Source organism: Sapajus apella, unplaced genomic scaffold (genome assembly GCF_009761245.1).
Source record: "Sapajus apella isolate SASKATOON/1434 unplaced genomic scaffold, GSC_monkey_1.0 scaffold45, whole genome shotgun sequence".
Taxonomy (NCBI): Eukaryota; Metazoa; Chordata; class Mammalia; order Primates; family Cebidae; genus Sapajus; species Sapajus apella.
The window spans coordinates 3,050,006-3,064,914 of NW_022436985.1; the positions used below are offsets into that span (position 1 = coordinate 3,050,006).

The 14,909-nt window shown below is 34.9% G+C and overlaps 1 protein-coding gene across 2 annotated transcripts in view; it reads right to left on the bottom strand.

Moving 5' to 3' along the window:
* Positions 1-14,909, bottom strand: part of BMPR1B (bone morphogenetic protein receptor type 1B) — a 398,414-nt gene that overhangs the window by 141,044 nt on the left and 242,461 nt on the right. Inside the window, exon 3 of one of the 2 annotated variants that reach the window (XM_032239562.1) lies at positions 12,389-12,483. The gene's annotated coding sequence lies outside the window, so the exon portion shown is untranslated. The other variant, XM_032239564.1, reaches the window with a different exon arrangement.

Consider the following 14,909-nt stretch of genomic DNA (forward strand, 5'->3'; position numbering starts at 1 on the left):
ATCTGTTTATGGAATGAGGTGAGTGGTAACAATCTTCATTTTCCATGTGGATAACTTCCTGTAGTGGCAGCTTGGACTCAAGGCTCACTGGGACCTCAGCAAGAACAAGTGTCAGATTGGCTGATGATATCTGCCATGGATGGAAGCATTAAACTGAAGTTACTGCATAGCATTACAGATGGAGAGAGAAGGAAAATGATGTGGCTAAGGGAAAAGAAAATCAAGTTGACAAATTCACTCCACGCACATTTTTATGACTTTTTACCAAGTTTACATAACTCTACATAGTCACACTGTCATCACTTTTCCCCATACACTATGAGACAGATATTCAATAGTTTACTTAAGCTGGCCTGTATTCCTTATAAACTCTTTACTGACATAGCAACACAGCTTACTAAAACAGTCAGGAAAATATTACTGCCACCCTATGTACTGATTAATAATTTGTATGTGATAATTCAGTGGCTCTCAAACTAGACTCCCTCATAGTTGCACAAGTTCAATGCAGGTGTTCTGCTACTATAATCATATTAAATTCTTTTCTCTGTTTTCAAAAACAAATTAATGACATTTTCTTAATAAGAAATAACACTCTCCTAACTTTTTTCTTAAATAACTTGTACCTGCTACTCATTATTTCTATAGAGTTTGGTATGGGTTAACATATTACATATTTATTTCTTTACATTTTCACATATTGTAATTAAGATAATCAAGTTTCAGAACTATTCTGGCAAGGCCAAAACATTTGACTTTTCACTCTGGGATCTTCTCCCACCCTACTTCATCTTGATTTTTCCATGTATAAAATGCATATTCTTGTTTCAAAGCATTAAAGGAGCAAGGTGAAAAGAAGCAATAGGTCTTAAAATCCTTTTAAAATGTAAAACATTTTACTAGCAGGAGTTATAATTTATAAGAACCTTAAATTACATTTTACAAATAATGAGGCTAGAACGGTCATGAAAAAGTCAACAGATAATTTCTAAAGGTCATTTTTCCATAGCTTTTATTTCTTCTACACCAAACGTTTAAAAAAAGCTTCTTCTAACTAAATTAAAAATAGAATTTGCTTCGAATATCATTTTCTGTCCCATATAATTTCTAATAGAGTTCCTGAAAAGCAGAGCCAGGCAAAGGTAAGAAGTTAATGGAATAACTATATACAAATAAATTAAAATATCTATTTTTATACTGATGTGTTCTAAAAATTCATGCCATCATAGTGTGATAGAACGATGATGAATGAAAAAGTCTATTAGAGTCTACCTGAAATCAGACAGTATGATAGATGAAAATTTGACCTGTCTCAAAAACCATTCCAGAGTACAAAATGGATTTATTTGAAAGAACATGTTTTCCCAAGTATTGTTGCTGTTGTTGAATAAAGAAACCCTGGTAGAGTTACAAAAGTAAGAAAAATATAAAATGACATGAGAATAATATATTTAAATTAATTTATCAATATTTATAAATATCAACACACTCTTGTCTTCTTTGTAGGAACAGAGTTGATGCTCTCTGGTTTGGACATCTGATAAATATGAAAGCCTTATGAATTGCTGCGATACTTCTCAAACTTTTAGACATGTATAGGGGTAGAAAAGTAAAATTACTTGTTTTAAAAGAGAGTCACATACTATACTGTAAAGTTTTAAGGAGCATAAGGTAGAGCTGGGCACGGTGGCTCACGCCTGGAATCTCAGCAATTTGGGAGGCTGAGGCGGGCAGATCATGAGGTCAAGAGTTTGAAACCATCCTGGCCAACATAGTGAAACCCTGCCTCTACTAAACATAGAAAAAATTAGCCAGGTGTGGTGGCGTGTGCCTGTAATCCTAGCTACTTGGAAGGCTGAGGTAGGAGAATCACTTGAACCCAGGAGGCAGAGGTTGCAATGAGCAGAGATGGCACCATTGCACTCCAGCCTGAGCGACAGGGCGAGACTCTGTCTCAAAAAAAAAAAAAAAAGAAAAGAATCAGAAGGTATTTGATTCCAACCTACATAATCATGGGCATTGTTATTTAACTTTCCTGAATTTCCATTTCCTTACCTTTAAAATAGGGATAACAATAGCCATCACACAAAATTATTATAAGGATTAAATGAAACTTTTTTTTTTTTTTTGAGATGGAGCCTTGCCCTGTTGCCCAGGCTGGAGGGCAATGGTGTGTTCTTGGCTCACTGCAACCTTAGTCTCTGTAATTCAAACAATTCTCCTGCCTCAGCCTCCTGAATAGCTGGATTACAGATGCCCACCACCACGCCCAGTTAACTTTTGTATTTTTAATAGAGATGGGTTTTCAACCATGTTGGCCAGGGTGGTCTCGACCTCCTTACCTTGTGATCCACCTGCCTCAGCCCCTCAAAGTGCTGGGATTACAGGTGTGAGTGACCACACCCGGCCGAAACTATTATAATGTATACAAATATCCATAACATGTTGACAAAATTACCATTAATTTTAAAATGAGAGGGTAAATGACTTTAGGGAAATTGTGAAAGATGCTAATTACAGTTTTACATTTTATAAGGGTAAAAATATCATTATAAAATGTATAAGGGTATACATTTTATACCCTTTTTTCTTGCTTCCAGGTATTTACTGTTTCTGTTACAATTGGAAAGATTTTCTTCAAATTGCACAAAAGAAGAGTTTTCTAATAGAATTGGGCGATAGAAGACAGAAAATAAAGGTTGAAATTCTTTTAAAAATCAGTAACAACTTGGTATAGCAGATAACTTGCTGAGATGCAACTGACATTTATGAACAAGATTAAAAAGAAAATAACAACTAGGAAAGAAAGGAGGGAGTGGGGAAGAAGAGGGATCAAGAAAGGAAGTGGGTAACCACTAAAGGAAGCAGGATAGGAGGAGGGAAACAGAGAGGGGAGTGACAGCATGCCTTGCTCCTGGCTAGGTGGATGGGCTGTCTGAGAGGTCATCCTAAGTCACCGTGTTTCTTGAACTGCCCTAAAATGTAAGAAATCAGCGGCCTTACAGGAGGTCAATGTACAACTGACCATCTGTGTGTTCTACATTCCTTATGCTATTTCTAAACCAGTATTTGATCTCAGGGATGCTCTAATAGCATCAATTAATATGACTGGCAATACACAGCTAATAAGCAGAAACATATGTGTCACCAAAAATATTTTATTAAAATATAACCAAAATTTTAAAATTGATTCTCTACCTCTGCAATTCATAGTAGTTTGGACTATTAACAATGGAAATCATGTTAGCGCAAATATCACATTTCCTTTTAACTAGAAGGAACACACACTATGGGAACAGCTTCAAACTGACCACAAAACCAGCTTCCCAAGTTAAGAACACATGGCTTCAGGAGACATATTTTAAACTCACATTGTGCTTTACAAGCTGTACCGATCGACTTTGTATTGCAATGGCTAAAGAAAAAAAACATTCAAAATTGTTGTTTCTACCAATAATAATTTTAAATAATTATATGCGGATTATTTCGTAACTCAAGTGACTATATGTATTGTATCTTGGCTCATAAAACAAATAACAACAAAAAACCCTACACATTCAAAGAACTGTGAATTACTTCAGTAGAACATTGTGTCCTAGGTCACCATGCTTTCTTTCTCTATTATTGTCAAGACTGATTTGCCAACAAGCCTCTGACAATAAACATAAATTTCAAGGTTAGTAAGCTACACTACTACTGGGAATAATGATATATTAATTTACTGATGAAGTTAAAATTGGTATAGAAAGAAGTAGAGAGAGGCTCTTAAGAAAAAAATGTATTTTACACGGAGAAAAAGCAAATATTCACCCGAGGAAATTAATATATAAAACCGTAGCTGAATTATGTTTCAACCATACACTGTGCAATAATCATCTTTACATTAAAGCAGGAAAATAAGTATGATTGAAAAATGAGGAATAATATAAATAACCTATTTAGGACTTTTAAGACAATACAAATACTGATGCATAATATTTCAAATAACAATAGAACACCCTGCTTATTAACTAAAAGGTATAATTTAATTTTAAATGTTCTAGGGCAGGGCTATAAAACAAAATGAAGTGTGGCAGAATTGTTACCAAAGACATACCAATGAATCAGCAAAAGGCAGAGTGATTCAAGGGGGAAAATGTCCTATATTATCTTGAAGCAACATTGTTTGCCTTGAGTTAAAAAGAAAAGTAGAATAAAACATTTCATGGTGGGAAAATGCATAACAAAAATTAAAATTTCAAAGGATGTCTTTATATAAACTTTCACATGTGAACCCCCTCACAAGTATACAAACACGAACTCTGTTTATCAAGTATATTCAGAGCGGACTAAACTATCCTCTTACATCATTCCAGGTAACCAGTTAGTATATACATACTGAGTTCTGATGACGCCAAAATATCCAGAACTTCCTTCCCTTCTTCAGACACGAGACCTTGAAACCACAGCAACAAGCTTCAATCTCTTAGCTAAGTAGCTTAAAACAGAGATGATAGCAAAAGCTGTTGGTTAGTGAGACTCATTTCTCCCCCAAATGAAACTTATAGTACAAAAAAAGAGACCCAGATGGAACAGTCACTCCCTGATGACCTCGCAACTCCTTGTCAACTTTCCTGCTAAGGTCATAAGCAGATATGTGAGGGAGGGCATGGTGCTGTTAAGCATATGAGGAAGAACTAAAATATAAGTAGGCTAAAATGAAAGAAAATGATAAAAATCAATAGTAGTAGTAAAATCTGAGGAAGTTAAAAAGAATTTTTTAGCTGCTTTGAATCTAATTTAAATAGGATTATTTCCTTCCTTTTTGAGATTCTGGTATCTTCAGTGCTAATCCCAAATAAGAAGTTTCCTCATGTCACCAGTTTCATTGACTTGCCTTTATACTTTGAAAGTCATCATTCCTGAACTCACTTTTTCACAGATGGACTCAAGCTGGGAAGATTCTTGCCATCAGAACCCTACGGACCCACATGTATTATCACTACTTTTGGCAAAAAGCAGAATTTCTTTCTTTGGCAATGCTTCCTTAAAAGATGGACTTTGGCCAGATGTGAGATTAAATCATGACCTTATTGCTTATTAGCTATGTGAGGTTATCATGTTACTTTACACTTCAGGGTCTCAGTTCATTTTATCCTAAAAAGAGGAAATAAGTCATCCAAGTCTATTCGAAGAAATAATAAAATATATATTTATACATATATATACACATACGTGCACCCTTGGTAAATGGAGGCGGTTATTCATACATAATTTCTCAATCACACAGATTATTAAGTCTGCCTTAACATAAGTAACATACACAGTGTCTTGCCTATAGTAATTTCAAGAATCATGCCAAGTTAAATCCAACATCACCACCCTAACATGTTCCAATGCTTTAATCTCATTAAACAAGAAACATCAACTTTATTCCTTAGAGATAAAAATTTTAATGCAATACAAACTGAAGGGTAACACAAAGAATTAAATTTTTGCCACAGGATACAAGAGAAAGATGAGTTCACAAAAAAAAAGTGGGAAAGGGGAAGAACAATTCAATAAAAGTGCTGAAGTACTTGGTCAAAAAAATCTTTGTGGACTATAGTATTAATAGTAAATTAAGACATAAAAATATAGAAAAGTATTTTTCCTATTTCTAGATTTTAAAAAGGCTTTCTAAGTTTCAAAAGATAGAGAAAATATCGATTTGCTTTAATAAAAATATTTCAAAACATACTTATGTTTCAAAACACATAAAACAAAATTTAAAAATAATCCAAATCTTATGAAAGCAGTTACAACTAATAGGTCTTTAAAGAATCAAGATCCTTTCATGTTTTTTAAAATAAAGGAACAGTTCTAAACCAGTAAGGAGAATAGAGCCTCTGAAAAAAAAGAGTAAGTATATAGATAAATTATAAAGAATAAAATGGTAATTACTCCAATTTAAACTCACTAGTAATTACGAATAAGTAAATTAAATATCACTTTCCTCTATCATATTAGCAAAGATTTTTAAATTACACATTTCTTTGCAGGCAAGATATTTAAAAAGTAGGAAATACCTATTTAAAGTGAAAGGTATTAATCCAATGGAAAATTATCACAAAGGGATAACCAGGCTTTTTTGTTAATGGAAAAGCATGAAGAGAAGGTCACTTTGATTCTGATATGAGGGAGGAGGAAACAGGAAAGTACAGAAATCGCCAGCTGAGGCTGAGAATAACCTTCAACTATTATCTTCAAAACTTCTTTCATTGCTTATACATTGTTGGTAGGAATGTAAATTAGTTCAGCCACTGTGGAAGCAGTTTGGAGATTTCTCAAATAATGTAAAACAGAACTACCATTCGACCCAATGAATCCCACTGCTGGGCATAGATCTAAAAGAAATAGTTCTAACCAAAAAGGCACATGCACTTATATGTTCATCACAGCACTACTGACAACAGCAAACACATGGGGTCAACCCAGCTGCCAATCAACAGTTGTTGGATAAAGAAAATATGATACATATACATCATGGAATACTACACCGCCATAAAAAAGATTGAAATCATGTCCTTTGCAGCAGCTTAGATGCAGCTGGAAGCCATTATCCTAAGTAAATTAATATAGGAACAGAAAACCAAATACCATATATTCTCACTTCTAAGTGGCAGCTAAACACTGGGAACTCATGGACATCCAGATGACAACAACAGAAACTGGAGACTACTAGAGATGGAGGGAGAGAAGGGAGGAAAACTAAAAGCTACCTAGTGGGTACTATGCTCACTACTCGGGTGACGGGATGATTTGTATTCCAAGCCTTAGCATCACACAATACACCTATGGAACAATCCTGTACATGTACTCCCTGAATTTAAAACAGAAGTTGAAATCATAAGACAACAACAAAAACCTCTTTGATCTAAGTATACAAGCAAGTTTTACCAGCAACCTTAATAAGAATCGATGGAGCCAAAGAGCCCCAATTTCGTTGGGAGTGGTGGGAATAGAAACAGAGGAGCAAACAGACTTACTAGAAGATGACATGGACAAAACAAACCTGTTTTGCCCCTCTCTACATCTTCGATTCTTTATATTTTTAAAAGAATACTATATGAAAGTCAATATAACATAGAAAAGCACATTGAATTCTTTCATTTTTGTTTTAAAGAAAGTTTTTTCCAGTTGTAAGTTAGAACAAATAATCATCTTTAAACAAAATTGTGAAACAAAATATAGCCATATATTTCCTAATGAAATACAGATATTCTACATTGTAACCTTAGACATAATCTAAGCATAAAACTTGTTTTTTAGCTTCTATCTTCTGCTCCAGTACTATCTGCCACGTTCTATTGAATGAATGGTTGTGTAGCAGAATGTGATTATACCATGAAACAGAATAGAGTAACTCAGGAGACCGAGAAAGGATATCTGTCATTAGAAAAAAAAATAAGTGGGAATGTACTCCATCTCACTCGATGGCAAATTACTAGCTTTAACTTTAAGGAATTAAAAAATAATGGAAAGGAGTCTAATACAAGACAAGACACAGAGACACAACAAATTAAGCTTTGAATTCAGCACGAAAACTAAAAACAGAGCAATTACACTCAGACAAGAAAAGCCACATCAACAAAATACTGGCCTAATAATTACATAATACTAATTTTTATCCAAATCTTAACTAGGTACTTGAAAAGCTGGTGTTTGGCAGGTTACGTTAGCTGTAGACGCCACAACTGCCCATTGAAAAAATGGAAGTACTGAAGAAAAGCTTTAAAGTACGACTTCCATCATTAATTTACTCTTCTCTCAGGTTCTATGAATTACATGTCCTTCACTGTTATAAAAAAAAATTTTGGTTGGCAATAAAGCTCCTAACAATAATAAAATAAGACTTGATTGTTTTGGTAAAATCCTTTATGCCTCATTCCAACCACAAAGTTCTTTTAGCTTTTCTTGGTGCTGGTGGTAGTGTTTTTGCTTATGTTTGTTATTGTTATAATCTTTCCATACTGAGGGAAGCTTGGGTTTCCCTCCTCACTGGCTAACAGGAACTTGGTATATTTTTACGCCCATACTAAAGAAACTTCCATCATCCTAATCATATAATATTTATATTATCTGATATGCCAGTGAGATCTATAATATCCATACCTATAGCTCTTTGCTAAGGCACCTTCTTCACATATTTTAACACAGGATAGTTGTATGGGCAAAATGTATCTTAAAAGGAGTTCTAAATTGAATTATGGTCCATTCCAAGCAATTAAGATTACCAAATTTTCCTATGAAAATACCAATCTTGTTTTCATTCCTAAGACAGATACAATTCAAGGTTAAACAAACAGAAGAGTCATATTCAATGTCTGGAAGATGTTTATAAGGCTTAAAGAGTAATGGAAACTGCTGGTAGAGTACACTAAGAAGTAAAAATAATCAAATTAGGAAAACTCTAAGTTACCCAAATTGTTCATGAAGCTTTACATTTGTTCCTGGTATATAAAATATTTAATATATAAAGTAAGTACTTTTATGTATAATGGGCAAATAAAATTCAATTAAAGGCAAAATAAATTTCCTTTTTATTGAATAGCGGAGCTAAAAGAAACAGCTGCGATTTCTCAACTACTTTTTTTAAACGTCAACTTCCTTCTCTTTCAACATTTCTATTTTGAGAAGCAAATTCTTCTTCCGCCTGAAATGGAATATCACCTTTCAGGTTTGAGAATTTTTAGGCCATGATTTTCTATTATTTCCTTAAAACCCAAACTATCTCTGCACCATAAACGAAATCAGAAGGTATACCTTTACTAGTAATATTGGGAGCAATTTCAATCTGCAATTCTCTAGGCTACACGAGGATGGACATCTTCTCTCCTGAAGCTCTCTCTGGGCCTTTGGGGAGGCATGATGCTGTCTTCAGTTTGATAGGGCATCAACTTAATTCATCACAGCAGTCAACAATGCAACAGCAACTAGTTGATTTTTTTTGACAGACTTCACAAAATTAATTACATAAACAGCACTTTTGGAATATATATCTTGAATTTTTATTTCCTAACCAATATCATTGACTTCTGTTACTCAAATAAGCTTATGAGTTCAGCAAATATCTATTTGCATGGATACACACACATACCCACACACACACTACACTGTGATTGGTCTTAGAAAAAGAAACAAAATAATGTTTCAGATTATTATTAACCCCAAAGTATGTACCATCTACTTGAGATGCTCTTCTTAAATCTAATCAAAAATTTAAAATATATTAAAGTAAAAGGGCTATAAAGAAAAGTATGTTTAAAATAAATATGATAAAGTTTTTGTTTACTTCAAATTCTGTAGCACTTGTTATATGCTAGGTCTTGGGTAAGCATAAAAAACATTAAACTTAAAAATCTGGCCATAAATAGGTTACAGTCTGAGGCAGAAACAAAAGCATTAAACACTGTATTATCAAGCTCTGTAAAGTACCAGGACCGAGATTTATATAGGAGGCCAAGTCATAGAGTCTAAGAGTGGACCAGCAGGCCTTTCTCCACTGAGGCTAGAAGGCAAAAACTGGGAAGAGGGTTTTCAAGATATAACAGCATAAATGATTCAAGAAAAAAGCAATCCAAAGTGGACTGTTTGAGAAATAGAAGATGTTCAATACCGCCAGCAAATAAAACTGAGAAAGGGGAATATTCTCATAGACGGGCAAGAGAGTTATAGACAATAGCCCAGAAGGAATGGCAAAAGATTAATATAGAACAAAAGCAGAAGGTATATGAACAAGACACTCAGAGTAAAGCCTGAGAAGTAGAAAGACGGGGATGGGAAGGTTTTAGCATAAAAGCAATGGGTTCATCAGGGTAGGAGACTGATCCCTCTAAAAGTAGTGCAGGACCAGAGATCCTTCCTGAAATCCTAGCACGTCAGGAGGCCAAGTCAGGAAGATTACCTGAGGTCAGGAGTTCGAGACCAGCCTGACCAACAAAGAGAACTCCCATCTTTACTAAAAATGCAAAAGTAGCTGAGTGTGGTGGTGCACGCCTGTAATCCCAGCTACTCGGAAGGCTGAGGCAACAGAATTGCTTGAACCCGGGAGATGGAAGTTGCGGTGAGCCAAGATAGCACCACTGCACTCCAGCCTGGGCAACAAAAGCAAAACTCCATCTCAAAAAAAAAAAGAAAATAAGAGTAGTGCAGCAGATGAACTACTAGTAGACCAAATATAACTCTAGGACAGTGAGATCAATGAGGGCTAACATTCATATAATATTGCAAGCTAAATTCATTCACATTGCTTCAATAGATAATTAACACATAATACAAAAGATGCCATTTTTTGTTTTGTAAAATATGCCTGCCTATAAAATATTATTTATAAATAGTATAAATAAGCAATGTCAGGATGGACAACAGGGCCATAAATAATATTGACAGGGCATTTCAAGTTATAAAACACTCAAGCAGTCTTCAACCAAAATACATCCTAATTTTGACATTATCATCCAATGTCACGATTTTGTATTTCTTCTTGATTTCAAGGAAAACTTTAATTTCTCTTTATTGTAGTTCTTCATTTGCCTTTTCAGCCCACATTTCAACAACATACTTCAGAAACAAGACACCAGAAGTAATAAAAACAAAACCAATAAAAAGAGGAAATAAAGCAATTATCATGCCACTGTTTATGCAAAATATAAAGCAAAAAATAAATAAAAGGCACTGAATAAAAATCTGAAATTAAAATCTTGATCATGAAATGTTACTCAAAAGCAAGAGCAAAGAAAAACTTATGAACTTAGCCAGTTAGTTTCTATAATTGAGAAATGCCCATTCTAGATCAATCATGATTGTACTTTCAAAATAAAGGTATTGTCAAAAATCTAAATCAAATGCACTAATAAAAAGGCAGAGTTTGAAGAAGTACAAAGATTCAGATGATAAAACAAGCATTAAATGAATGTTAAAATACAGTTCAAGATACCAGTTAAACTAGCCTTAAAGCATTTCTGAATTAATAAAATGATTTTTGAAACGTTTTGCATCATTTGAAAAGTTATATATGCATTCAACAAAAGTGATACTGCACAACTACTGGTCTCATTTTAAGATTCTTATTTGGATGTAAACATATTCTACCTGCTGTTTTAAATCTGACTTATCCCGTTTTAGAATGAGCTCATTTCTGAATATTAGCCCCTAACACAAAATCTGTGCCAGAGTAATAGATTTTCCTCATAGCTCTATTGGTGTACAGTTTCAGCTCTACAGCAGCACCAATCTCATTTTGGTTTTTAACTTAAATATGTAGTAAAGACAACCCTTTGGAGCTATAATCACCATCTAAAAACCTAACCTAACAGTTCTAAATATCATGCTAATGCTGATAGTTCCACATTCTGAAAAACAATCAAGGAAATTTTCATTATGTCAGTAAATTTCTTATAGTTAAGGCCACATTTCTAGTGAAAGAACAATTTACTTTCTAGTACATGTGTAGTAGACATAAACATACAAATATATACTTTACATGAGTGTTCTAAAGCAGAAAATACTTAGAAAACAATTTTTCTGTCTCCTTCAGTGCCAATGCTTTTAATGGTAATCTGGAATATGCAAAACCATAATGAAGATGAACATGCTACAACAGCAGGCACATACACAGAAACATATTTAAAGTGCCACATGTGATGACAGGAAAAAACGAACTATTAATGTGTAGGAGGAGATGTTAATTTTAGTTTGAGGTTTAGTAGCGAGCTGCAGTTTTTAAAGAACCAATAGCAAGTGCCCTGGACAAGCAGAAAACTCCTCAGTGCTTGTCTTTGGCACTGTGGATTAGGAAGACTGTTCTCACTTCTCACCGCCCCAGGTTCTCTCTAATCCCAAAGGTACTATTTCACTTCAGTGCACTGGCAAATGGACATTAGCTTCTTTTTTAAAAAGACTCCATGTTACCCAAATTCCCAGCTTCCACATTTTGACACTGTCTATTGCATCTCCAAACATTCATCTGAATGTTTCCATTACAATCCATGTCTAGACCACCACTCACTACGATCAACTTAACGGACACTAATGTTTTCATGCCGACATAAAAGTCAATAGGAATTTGCCAACTGGAAGACCTCGAGTTTGACAGAATGAAGAGACACAAACTTACTGATAGGACACAATATGAAATTGGTGCTTAAGAGCTGTTCCTACCACACGCAGGAAATGTCTTGTGAATGTACCCAGCATTCTCAACAGCAGTACACAAAACGGCTCTACCACCAAGAACATTCTTACCCAGCAGGCAGCCCTCCTCATTAGCTTTGACAAGCCACACAGCCCTTTGCTTACTGGTGCAGTGCAGCCAACAGGGAGAGGGAGTTTACAAGTAACAGCGAGACAGAACTGGCTAATTACTTACCTTCTCACTTATGGCAGGCTTGCTTGTTTAACTTTTTGTTTCCTCTCTTGTCATAGCTCAGCGCCAAATGGTTATGAATCAGCAGAAGTCTGAACCTGACAGTTAAAAAGAATATATTTTCAGAAAAAAATTGGAAATTAACATTCCCTCCACTGCAGTCTTTCGGTCCTTGCCCTCTGTGTGCATGTTATTCTCCCCTTTTCTCTCTCTGCAAGGCAGCTACGTAGTGGTCTGTAAATATTGACCCTGACACTTGCTCAGTGCTTTGCTTGCTCATGGCACAGGTCTGTGTTACTGAACACCGTGGTAATACTCCGGCAAAGTTCTCAGCTGCTCAGACAAAGCTGTGGATTGGCTCACTACCCAGCAACCCTGTGCTTGCCTGGAAATACCATTCTGCTGCCAGCTTTACAGATGCTATGGGCCTTTCCTGAGGCCCAAATCAGGCACAGAAGGGCAATTATGAAGTTTGTCTGAAGAAATACAGCTTTCCCCAGGCAGGTGGAGAAAAGTGGGGCTAGGTGGAGTCAGAGACAAGAAAGGAAATACTGCCTTTGTTTTGGCCAAACAACGCAATCTCAAACCCTTTATGAAAGTCGTATCTAAATGTCAATCAAGCTTTATAAAACTTAATTATGACATATTATGAATCCAAATGACACAGGAAAGCAGTCTTTTAATTGTTTTTAATATTGTTTCTCAATGAGGAAGGCTGCAGTAACTACATAACTGGTCACAAAAAATATATCAACATAAGTTCATTTGGAGAATGATAGAAATGCATAGGAAAGTATAATATTAATCAGATATATCATATATTTAGTGAAAGATGCTAAAATAAAACCTGAAATTGTAACTCAACATAATATTTATTTACAGTTCAAATATAAACTTCTATACTTACGACAAGTTGAACGTTTAAATTTTAGATTAAGGATAGAATCCTACAGTATATGGTTTACAGGCGACATAAGGTACCTAGTATCTCCATATACCACCTATAATGTCCACAGTATGAACAAGTAGAAAATAAATCAGTCCATATTTTTTACTTCCTGTCAAGGATAATAATTTGTTTACTAAAACTTTCTCTTGATTAAATCAAAGGTAAAGGAAACTTTTGGGAGTCTCTGGTCACTTTACTCATCTTAGGGATAAGAAAATCAACCCCCAGGCTGGTTACTTTGCCCAGGGTCACACAGAACTTTGTGGCAGAGCCAAAACTAGAATCCTTGCCTGACTGCTCCTTCTGTTAGAACGGTGGTTCTCAAGCTCATCTTTAGGCTCATCTTCATGTGAAAGCTTCCTGAAATCTTACCAGTAAAGGCCAAGTATTACAGCCAGAAATACGATCAGCACAGAACAAAATTAACTTTTTACAGTGTAATTGACCCAAAAAATAAAGTTACATCATAAGAATTAACTTTCAAACAACTGAAATCCACCTTTCCTTGCTTAATGCAATAACTAATATTTATCTAATAAAATAGCTTATTGTCAAGAGAGGCATATAACTAGGTACTGAACAGGCAAAGATAAAACATAGTTCTTAACTCTCAAAGACCTTCAAGGTCTATTTCCAGAAAAACAAAAGAGAAGTTCAATGTAAAACAACATTGCAACAAAGACTACAGGAGGAAACCAAGGGAGAAGGGAAAATGAGCATCTGAGCCAACATGAATTGGGAGTAGAAGAGGTAATTTCTCACTCCAGACTTCTGGATCTTAAAGAATGAGCAGAAGGTAGTGAGGCAAAGAAGGGAAGAATAACACAATCAAGACACAGGCAGGAAAGAGCACAATATATACTTAGAACTTCAAGTAGATCTTTCTTGCTGGAGCTTAGAACGTAAGACAGAAAGTAGTTACAAACAAAACAAATAGGAGGAGGAAGGTGATGAGAGATTTTACAAGCCAGGTTGACAAACGTGTGTTTTACAGAGTAGGACAGGCTACCAGACTTTAACTGCCTTTATTCACAGACTTTTAAAAGAATTTTGAAAAATTATGTAACCATTTACACATTACCAAATTGACGGCTACAAATTTTCACCTGTGGTAAAATATGTACTTGCAAAGAATTTCTACCCTATTGGAAATATTGACATTTTAAAACAAAACACATCATGTATTTTAAGTATACTCAATAGCATCTAAATCCACAATGATTTAATATAACCATTATCTATTTAAATAACACACAGAGATGCTTCTTTTGGCCACTGAAATTTATACTGCTATTTATTTTCTTGACTTTATTTCCATCTTACTGCCTCATAGAATTTTTACATATTTTATAATTAAGTCCTCAGTTGTTCACCCTGTCATCTGCTTTTTGTTCATTTGTTTGTTTGAGATGGAGTCTTGCTCTGTTGCTGAGGCTGGAGTGCAGTGCTGTTATCTTGGCTCACTGTAACCTCCACCTCCAAGATTCAGGCAATTCTTTCTCAGTCTCCTGAGAAGCTGGGACTACAGGCATTTGCCACCACACCCAGCTAATTTTTGTATTTTTAGTAGAGGCA